Consider the following 10,388-nt stretch of genomic DNA (forward strand, 5'->3'; position numbering starts at 1 on the left):
AGTGATAAACAATAATTACCCTTTTCTTAGGGATAATTGAGACTTCAATGTGCACTGAGCATTAAGGGTATTTACAGGATGAACCATTAAGCAACATAATAAGTTTAAATGGACTCAATGCTTTTCACCAGTTGGTGAGAGGGAGGAATGGACCTGCTTCTCCCTCCTAACTTGTTGGATACCTCAGAGGCCTTTTAAACTTAATATGCTTCGCTCAATGAAATCATCCTTAATTAAACTTTTAAGGACTCACCAAAATGTGACATAGGGTTAGGAAAATTACCAAAAATTTACTTTTCGTGCTCTTTCATAAACTGCCTTAACATGCATTTTAAGTTTCAGGTGGTGGAACGAGAAGACTCGCCAGGTACACTTTTACAGTTTTCAACGTTATCTTTCTTATACTTTGATACTGTACTTTTTTTTTACCTACAAATTTGCATGTTAAACAATGATTCCACCCTGCATGAAAACTAAAACCATCAGGACTAAAACCATCAGGATAGCAAACCATCAGGATAGCCACATAACCATAACCATAACCAAAACTAAAATCAACGAAATTAAAATCTATCGCCACAACATTCAAAATATAAAACAACTCAAAATTTAATCTCAAACATCACGCAAAACTACAACTTCAACTAAATTAAGACATCTCTATCGGATGATCGGGAATCCCTCGGAGGAGGTAACCTACGGTTGCTAATGAGGCTTCCCACGGTTTAAATGAAATTATGAAACTCATTAAGTTGGGTTTAGTAAGTTCATTTGGACTAAGTGAATCTAATAGAAAATAGTAATGCCGGAACGAGGGAACCGTAGGATCCTAACCGGTGTCGCTCTAATAAACTTTCATATACCCTCATAAAATTTAAAGAACCATAACCATAGGGCCACCTGATTTGATATTATAACTTGAAATACTAGATAACTCAAACTTATCGAGGCAAGGAGCTTGGAACTAGTATGGTGGGCAGCACGGCCATCTTCAATAGCAAAACCTATCTTCCTCAGCTAAACCAACCTTTCTTTCTTAGACTTAAACAACAAAGCTATAGGACTTTGAGGTTGCTTGCTTATGCAACATAAATCCTCACCTCATCTTTAGGCCTTTACATAGCCATGCTATACATTATAAGCCCTAACTCGTCTTAGGATTCCGAGGTTGTCGTTTGTCACGACCTAAATCCTCACATCTTCCAGGCTGTTTCTATGATCATTTCACACGAGTGTAAGCCCTAACTAATAAAATTGGCAGGATGAAACACTTAAATATTTCTCCTCAAAATTGAAGCCAAACATTAGGACAGCTTGGGAAGTCACAGAGGTTCTTCTGTGGATCCATGAAAACCCCTAGTTCTTCTTCCTTTGGATTCTATAATAAAATATTCTAAATTTGAACCAATCCCCTTTCACACCTCTATGTTCGATCCCATTGAAAAGTCCTGCCCTTTGCAATTCCTTGAAGATAATATTTCCTTATTTTTATCGAGAGTCTTTTTAAGTGACTTTGGTAATTTAAGATGTAATTAACTATAGGGGCTTTCCCTTATAAGAAGCATGTCTGAATCCAGCTTAATATAAATCCTATTTAATCCTTTATATTCAATAGGGGAATTTGTCGGAAAATACAAAGGTTTCGCAGACAAAACGAACGTCATACTTTCCTTTGTTTATTTGATCGAGCCTCACCCACAAGTCTTGTGTTCATCCTCCGGGATAGATATAGGATTTGAGGTACAACGCTCTTACATTTTAAAAATATGAAAAAATATGAGGTCAGTTTGATTTCATACTTCAACGTCCTTCCGAAATGGGCAACGGGATTTTGATTCTGGTGACCGACAACTTCTTACGGGCAACTCCTCCTCAAACCAAACAACCCACAAAAATAGTGCCAACAGGTCTTTTACTAGTAGATTTCTCATGAAGTTCCTATCTTTTGTATATTCTATGTGACTTAATATTGCAACATATAGTCATTCTTGAAATAAATAGAAGACTAGAACTCTTAAAACTTGATGACTAGATAATCTTATGGCTACAGAGTTAATTTAATTACTTGAATTTTTTTGAAAATCTCACTACAATATTTATTTAAATCAAACTTATAGTGTTTTTGAATTAAAACTTTACTGCAGTAGATCATAATTTTTATATAGTACAAAAATTACTTGAGGGCAAGTAATAGTTAAGTTTGGGGGATTTTGACCAAAGAAAAATATGTTGAGATTTTCATACCTATTTTATACTGTTTTTGATGTTATTGCACTTTAAAGAAATGTATTTTTGATGTTTTGTTGCAGGAATGATGAATTAGGGTCATTGGAGCAAAAAAATGAAAAAATGAGCGAATTTGGAGTGAAAGGACCAAAATGTGGAGAATTGAACTAGGCCGCCGACGACGCCCTCGACCCCACTGACCGCGAGTTTTTCCGAGACTATAGGAAAAAATTCTTCAGAAGCCCGCTGACGACGCCCTCGAGGCCGCCGACGGTGAGATCGATGATTATGCCTACTCAAGCTTTGGATATGGCCAAATTTTGAAGGGATGCTTAGGCAACTCTTGGGAAAGCTAATCCACAACTTCAAAAGAACATTTTGGCCGAAAATTAAAGAGGTCCTAGATGTTAGAAAGACCTTGGAGTCTAGAGGAGGTGGTGAGAGTCTAGAGGCCTTAGAGGTTAGAGAGGTTCCATTAGTGTTTAACAATTGTGAGGGTTTCTTCGAGAAATTATAAGTGTGGAGGGAAAGTGACAGATCTCTTCCTCCTTGCTATTTGGAAGAGGAATTTTGTGTGCTGTAAAGAAAGGAAGAGATTCAAAGGAACTTTGAGGAGTGGTCTTGGGGAGAATTTAGAGATAAGTTATTTACTTGTTGTAATTTGTATGACTTTGATTTTATATATGAATTCCGAGTTTTGTTGTGTTTTCCCCATGAGTTCTGAGTAGTTTTCGCTGTCTTTCTCCTTGTCTCGAGATTTGTGAAATGATGATTTGAATTGGCGAAGCCATGAAAATGTTTAAGAAATTGTGATGATCTTTTCACTTCGATCTTAATTTACTTTCAATCTGGCCAATTGATTTGTTAAAATATGTTGAGTTTTACAATTAAAGTGAGGATTTACAATTATTACTTGTGTTGATAAGTGTGACTTTACAATTTTTGAATATTTATTACGTCCATATTTATCTTATATTTTAAGCATATAAAAAGTCACTGTCAAAGTTTTTGGCACCGTTGCCGGGGAGTGATTGAGTGAGGGAGTCAAATCACGATTAGAGTAACGGACAAATTAGGATTATTAGAAAATTTTTACTTGAATTACAACTTATTTGATTTAGTAAACAGGCATAGGATTAGTCAATGTTCTTTTTTCCTGGACCAAAGGGTAAAGAATATGTATGCTCCTATTTGGCACAATATAAATTGAACTAATTCATTTTATCCATTCACTATAATTTCTTGACAAGGAAAAGGATGCTTTCTTATATATTGAATATCACAATTAAACCCTACTTTATATCATTAGTTATTTATTAGTTATTAAAATTATCTATTTATTTCCATTGCCTACTAGTGACAGATAAGCAAATTGAACTTCGTTGTTGTGATTAAACTATTGCTTTTCTAAGGTCTTAGTCCGTAATTCTAAACTACTCCCTATGGGATCGATATCTAGGACTCCATTAGAGCCCTATATTACTTGAGCGATACGTATACTTGTGTTGATAAGTGTGACTTTACAATTATTGAATATTTAATACGTCCATATTTATCTTATATTTTATTGCATATATAAAGTCGTTGTCAAGGAGCAAAAAAGTGTTACCACCAAGAACAGCTCCAACAGACAAAGGAAAGCAGATAATGACCCAAGAAGAGAGACCCCCACCTCCACCAGTGGAAGAACTGCATCATCAAGATTAAATTGGAGGATCATACAAAATATACTACAATGTGCTAGCTCATCTTAGGAAGTTGTTGGCCCGATTAAGCTTCTATGACGCTCTGATCCTGTCAAAGGAGACGAGAGAGTCTCTGGTTACAGCTTTGCTTGACCCAGAAATTTGCTTAGTTTAGTTGGATAGCGCATCCTCAGATGAAGTTTGTTTGTTGAACGAACAACCTGGGGTAACCTTCACAGACGAAGACTTGCTGCTCGGTACCGTCGACCACAATCGTCCACTCGACATCTCCGTCAACATCGACAGATTTGTGTTGTCCAGAGTTTTAGTAGATCCTCGAGCATCTCTTAACTTGATGAGCCTAAGAACATTAGCCTATTTGGATATTGAAGCTTAAGAGCTTACGGCTAATAAAATGATGTTAAGAGGATTCAACCAAAAGGGTGAAAGAGCCCTCAGATTAATTACAATACTTATGAAGGTTGGAGAACTCGTAATAACCGCTAAATTTCATATCATTGAAGCCAAGACTTCTTTTAACGCTCTACTGGGACGACCATGGATTCATGAGCACAATATGGTTCCATCATCTCTACACCAGTGCATCAAGTACCTTAAAGATGGTCAAGAAAATTGCATCAAAGGAGACCTACAACCACTTTCAGTGCATGAAGTTGGTATCCATGAAGATGATGCCTACTACGCGCCTCCAAAGAGGACTGTCTTCTCTCATGAAGTTATCACAAACAAAGATGAAGATTCAGAAGAATTACAAAGAGGAGGCCATCCAACTTCACTTCAGTGATCTTCCACCACTCCCTTACAAGTGTGAATGTTCCTTCAGTTCGCGCACCCGAGGTCGAGGTCGGGAAAGTGGACGAGGAAGGATCAATTTAATTATTGAATAGACTAGGCCAACCATCAACGTTTGTGATGAAGACAATTCTGAAGATGAGATAATGTTGACAAGATAGAAGATTCCTCAGTACGAGATATCCCTAGAAGATACAAAGAAGAATGAATATTAAAGAATGTATGATCAGATAAACCACTATGTGAATGCTATGACCCTTACTCCAATTCTCCCTGAAAAGATCGAGAGTTTAGAGGTCAAGGAAGTCCGTAGTGTTGGTACGAAGCCGATCAAATTTTATCATATTTCTACCTCTACTGAGCTTGAAAAACATGTAAATTTGGATGATGATCCCAATGAATTAATGAAATTTCCTTTTAGTTACTTCTCGCCTTGTGTTCAAAAGTTAATTCAACAGGGACACTTACCTAACCAAATGCCAAAAGTTAAATTTCAAATTTTTGAAAAATTATGGAATGGTAAAATTCGAACTCCAAATTTAAAAGAGGGTCTTGGATTTGGTACAATTGGACCAGTCGATGATTCTGAATTTTGCACGGTTGTTACAGGTGAGTCAGAAGAGGAATGTCTTGATATAGAGGATGACTCTAATGATAAACCAATAGAAGATGCTCCCCAAGAATTTAAGGAGGAAATTAAATCTACCATTGATGAATTGAAAGAGATTAACCTCAGGACTGAAGAACAACCCTGACCTTATTTTATAAGTTCTCAACTCAATGATGAAGAATCTGCAAAATTGATCAAACTATTAATGAAATTCAAAGATTGCTTCGCATGGAGCTACAATGAAATGCCAGGACTGTTAGTAGAGGTTGCAGTCCATAAACTTGGGGTGGACAAGAATATAACCCCAGTAAAACAAGCTCCCAGAAGAATGCGCCTCGAAATAGAACAACAAGTCATTGCCAAGGTTTAGAAATTAATAGATGCCAACGTTATAAGAGAAGAAAAATACCCCCTATGGTTAGCTAACATTGTACCTATTAAGAAGAAAAATGGACAGATCCGTGTTTATGTAGACTTCAAGGATTTGAACAAAGTATGTCCAAAGGATGAGTTTCCACTACGCATACCAGAGATGATGGAGGATATCACTTCAACACACAAAATTTTCTCCTTCATGGACGGATCATTGGGATACAACGAAATCAATATGGCTCCCGAGGATGCAGCCCTCACATTCTTTAGAACACTAATTGGAATTTTCTGCTACACAGTGATGTCGTTCGGCCTAAAAAATGCCAGAGCAACATATCAGCACGCAATGATGAAGATTTTTTATGACCGCATTCACAACCAAGTAGAATGCTACGTGGATGATTTGGTCATCAAACGTAAACAAAAAATAGACCATTTGTATGATTTAAGTATGATTTAAGGCCATTTGTATGATTTAAGGATTGTGTTTGAACGGTTATGACGATATGAACTTAAAATGTATCCTTTAAAGTGCGCCTTCGGCGTTACTTTCAAGAAATTTTTGGGATTCATTGTCCGTCATCGGGGAATCGAGATCGACTTAGATAAAATTACAGCTATCTTGGAAATGCCTTCTCCTAAAATCTTGAAACAACTACGTTCCTTCCCGGGGAAGATGACATATCTGAGACACTTTATTTCTAATCTCTCAAGTAGGTGTCAGCCTTTCTCGGCATTAATTGAAAAGGACGTCAAATTTATTTGGGCAGAAAAATGCCAGCGGGCTTTCAAGGACAATATTTAATGACACCTCTTTTGGCAGCCCCTATTTCAGGTAAACCGTTGATACTTTATACCGCGGCCTTAGACGACTCTCTTGGAGCCCTCTTAGCTCAAGTCAATGATGAGGGTAAAGAAAATGCACTCTACTTCTTGAGTCGTCACCTAATACTGACAGAGATAAGTTATCCACCTATTGAGAAACATTGTCTGACATTAATTTTCGCCGCTTAAAAGCTTAGACATTACACGCTTCTCATAAGATTACCCAAATCTCAAAAGTTAATCCGTTGCAATATCTAATGACCCGACCAACACTCTCGGGATGTTTAGAAAGATGATCAATGATCTTATTACAATTTGATATAACTTTTGTTCCCCTCTGTGCTATCAAGGGACAAATACTAGCAGACTTTCTCGCTGCACACCCACTGTTAGCTGGGTCCTCTCAGATTGACAAGTTTCCAGATGAGCAAATACTACAAATGGAATTCTTCGGTGCGCAACAGTGGGAAATGTACTTTGATGGTGATGTTCAGAGGGAGGAACGCCCACGACAGCTACCGATTCCTAGTATGATGGATTACTACAAAATAAGTAAATTAAATAAAAGATAATTTGAATTTTACAAAGAAGTACAAGGAAGAATCATCAATATACTGGAAGGCCTGGAGGTGTATACCAGGGTTTTCTCTGAGAGTGACGAAAGAAGCATTCTCGACTACATCTTCAATTTGAGAGATAGAGGCTGAGCAGGCCTTCTCATGGAAAGAACATACTCTGAGCCAAAGAAATGGATGAGAGGAAAAGGAAGAATCACCATTCAGTGCGGCTATTGTTATAATTTTACAAATGACAGACAGGAAAATTCGCTAGAGATCCTTAGACATGACCAAGTAGATCCACTACCTCCTATAATAAAGTGGATGATCAAGAGGATGGTCAGATGGAGCATACTTCCAGCTACCTGCATCCCAAACAGCTGTATCATCAACATATATGATGAGGGAGACTGCATACCTCCTCACATTGAGCATCATGATTTTGTAAGTCCCTTTTGCATGGTCTCATTTCTGTGGAGGAGCAATATATTATTTAATAAAGTGATTGACATTATCAGCCCTGGTGGGTTCAGAGGAACTGTAGAGATTCAGCTGCCAGTTGGTTTAGTTTTGGTTCTGAAAGGAAATGGGGCAGATGTCGCCAAACATTGCATTCCAGGGGTACGACATGTCCGTGACCTTCCGTAGGATGGACGACAGCAAAATACCATATGGATTTCAGCCAGACTCGGAATTATAAGAGCTACTGCCGTACAAGCTATGAGAGGGTTGTACCTCTAAGTACATGCGAAGGGAACTCTTGTCTTGGAGCATGGCTTAGAAGGTCTGCTCAATCAGGAGCTCGTCGTACCTGATACAGAGGGTCTGAGGGTTCACTTTCCTTTTTTATAGCAGTATGATATGTATCTGATATACTCAGCCTATAATGTATTCATGGCATGGCATGAGATGTTCTATATATACTTCAACATGGACTATATATTGTACCTTTTTGAGCCGTCATTCTATGTTTTATCTGTGACATCTTTATTGAAGCAGATTAATAAAAAATTTTCTCAGAAATGTGCCTCTTTGTCATTTGCCTTTTTCTACGATGGATGGAAGCCACGAACCACGCGTTGGTTCAGAATTTTAATGAACGAAGAACAAAACAACAAACATTTAACAATAAATAAATTTAAATAAATTTTTTTTATAAACAACAAAACAAATTTCTTTTGAAAATCAACCAATTAAAATTAAAATTTTAAAGACATATTTTGAAAAATTAAATGTGATAAAAATAATAACAAAAGAAAATGAATCTGTTGAGTGGATTCTCTCTGTTTCGGAGTTTCTTACTCTTTGTGCGCCCAGTACAACCATCTTTATCTGCATCAACTCTCTTCACATCCTCGCAAAATTTCACATTCTGCACAAAACCCCACAAAACTCTACAAATCTTCTTAAATAAAATCAACCTTTTCACATAACACATTTTTGCAAATTTAACATTACAAACTCTCTACACTGTTTTCATATGACTCTCGGAGTCAGTACCCAAATTTTCACTCCCCATATTCGAGATTGGTATAAGACCCCCTTTAATGAAACATGGCATCATATCCTTAATCTTTGAGGACGGTCCCTAACTTCTGACTCTCTTTTCAAGAATGAAAACTAAAATTCAATTCTCATTTCTGAATCAGTACCAAAATTTTGATTCCTTCACATATTTTCATATTCTATTCACATATTCCCCACAAATTCACATGTATGAATCTATATATTTTATGCATAAGCACACATATTTTCTTGTTACCTCTTGAGTTGGATATGAGTCCTAATTCTTTCCTTCTCAATGTAGCACATATATTCTCTTGTCACCGCTTGGGTTGGATGTGAGTCCTAGTGCTTTAATTCGTAACGTGAAGCACACATATTTTCTTGTTACGTCTTGAGTTGGATCTGCGTCGTAGTGCTTTCCTTCTCAATGTAGCATATTTATTTCCTTATCACCGCTTGGGTTGGATGTGAGTCATTGTGCTTTCCTTCCTAACGTGATGCACATACTTTATTTTTACCTATTGAGTTGGATGTGAGTCCTAATGCTTTCCTTCTCAATGTAGAATATATATTCTCTTGTCACCACTTGGGTTGGATGTGAGCCCTAGTGCTCTCCTTCCTAACATGACACACATATTTTTTTGTTACCTATTGAGTTGGATGTGAGTCATAGTGCTTTCTTTCTCAATGTAGCATATATATTCTCTTGTCACCACTTGGGTTGCATGTGAGTCCTAGTTCTTTCCTTCCTAACGTGACACACACATATTTTCTTGTTACCTATTGAGTTGGATGTGAGTCATAGTGCTTTCCTTCTCAATGTAGGATATATATTCGAGTGTCACAGCTTGGGTTGGATGCGAGTCCTACTGCTTTCCTTCCTAACGCGACGCACACATATTTTCTTGTTACATATTGAGATGGATGTTAGTCATAGTACTTTCCTTCTCGATGTAGAATATATATTCTCTTGTCACCGCTTAGGTTGGATGTGAGTCCTAGTACTTTCCTTCCTAACGTGACGCACACCTATTTTCTTGTTACCTATTGAGTTGGATGTGAGTCCTAGTTCTTTCCTTCTCGATGTAACATATATATTCTCTTATCACCTCTTGGGTAGGATGTGAGTCCTACTACTTTCCTTCCTAACATGACGTACATATTTTCTTATTACTTCTTGAGTTTTATATGAGTCCTAGTGCTTCCCTCCTCAACGTAGGAAAAATTTTTTTTGTCATCGCTTGGGTTGAATGTGAGTCCCAGCGCTTTCCTTCTTAACGTGACATATAGTTCGAATATAACTCCTTAGTGGTAACTCGAACTGGTATAGTCCTTTCTTTCTGGAGACAAATCTTTAACGGTCGCCATCTTCTACACTATTTTTACCCTTTGGAGCCAAATGTTAGAGTTTGTGTTTTCCATCTCGATTCAGTCCTCCCACACAATCCTATTCTCATCTTTTGAAATCAGTTTCAAGACCACCTTAACTTGATTATGGCATCTGATTCTTATTTCGGGATTGATACCTAAATTTCAATTCTCACCTTGGGGTCAGCACTTACATACTGATTCCTATGCTTTATAAATACTTGAAATTTCATAACTCAAAATTCACTCTCCGATCACCGGCGAGAGTCCCTACTCCTTGATTTCAATCAAAAGATCATCTGCTAATTCCCCAGCGGGAACAAATCATAAACACAACTCTACAAATACTTCCAAGTCTGTTGACTTAGGAATTTATATTGGTTTTGTTGATCTTGTCGGTCAACGCCAATACGTGCGGTGTGCTTG

The sequence above is a fragment of the Phalaenopsis equestris genome, unplaced genomic scaffold, assembly GCF_001263595.1.
Source record: "Phalaenopsis equestris unplaced genomic scaffold, ASM126359v1 Scaffold235890, whole genome shotgun sequence".
In the NCBI taxonomy this organism is placed as follows: Eukaryota; Viridiplantae; Streptophyta; class Magnoliopsida; order Asparagales; family Orchidaceae; genus Phalaenopsis; species Phalaenopsis equestris.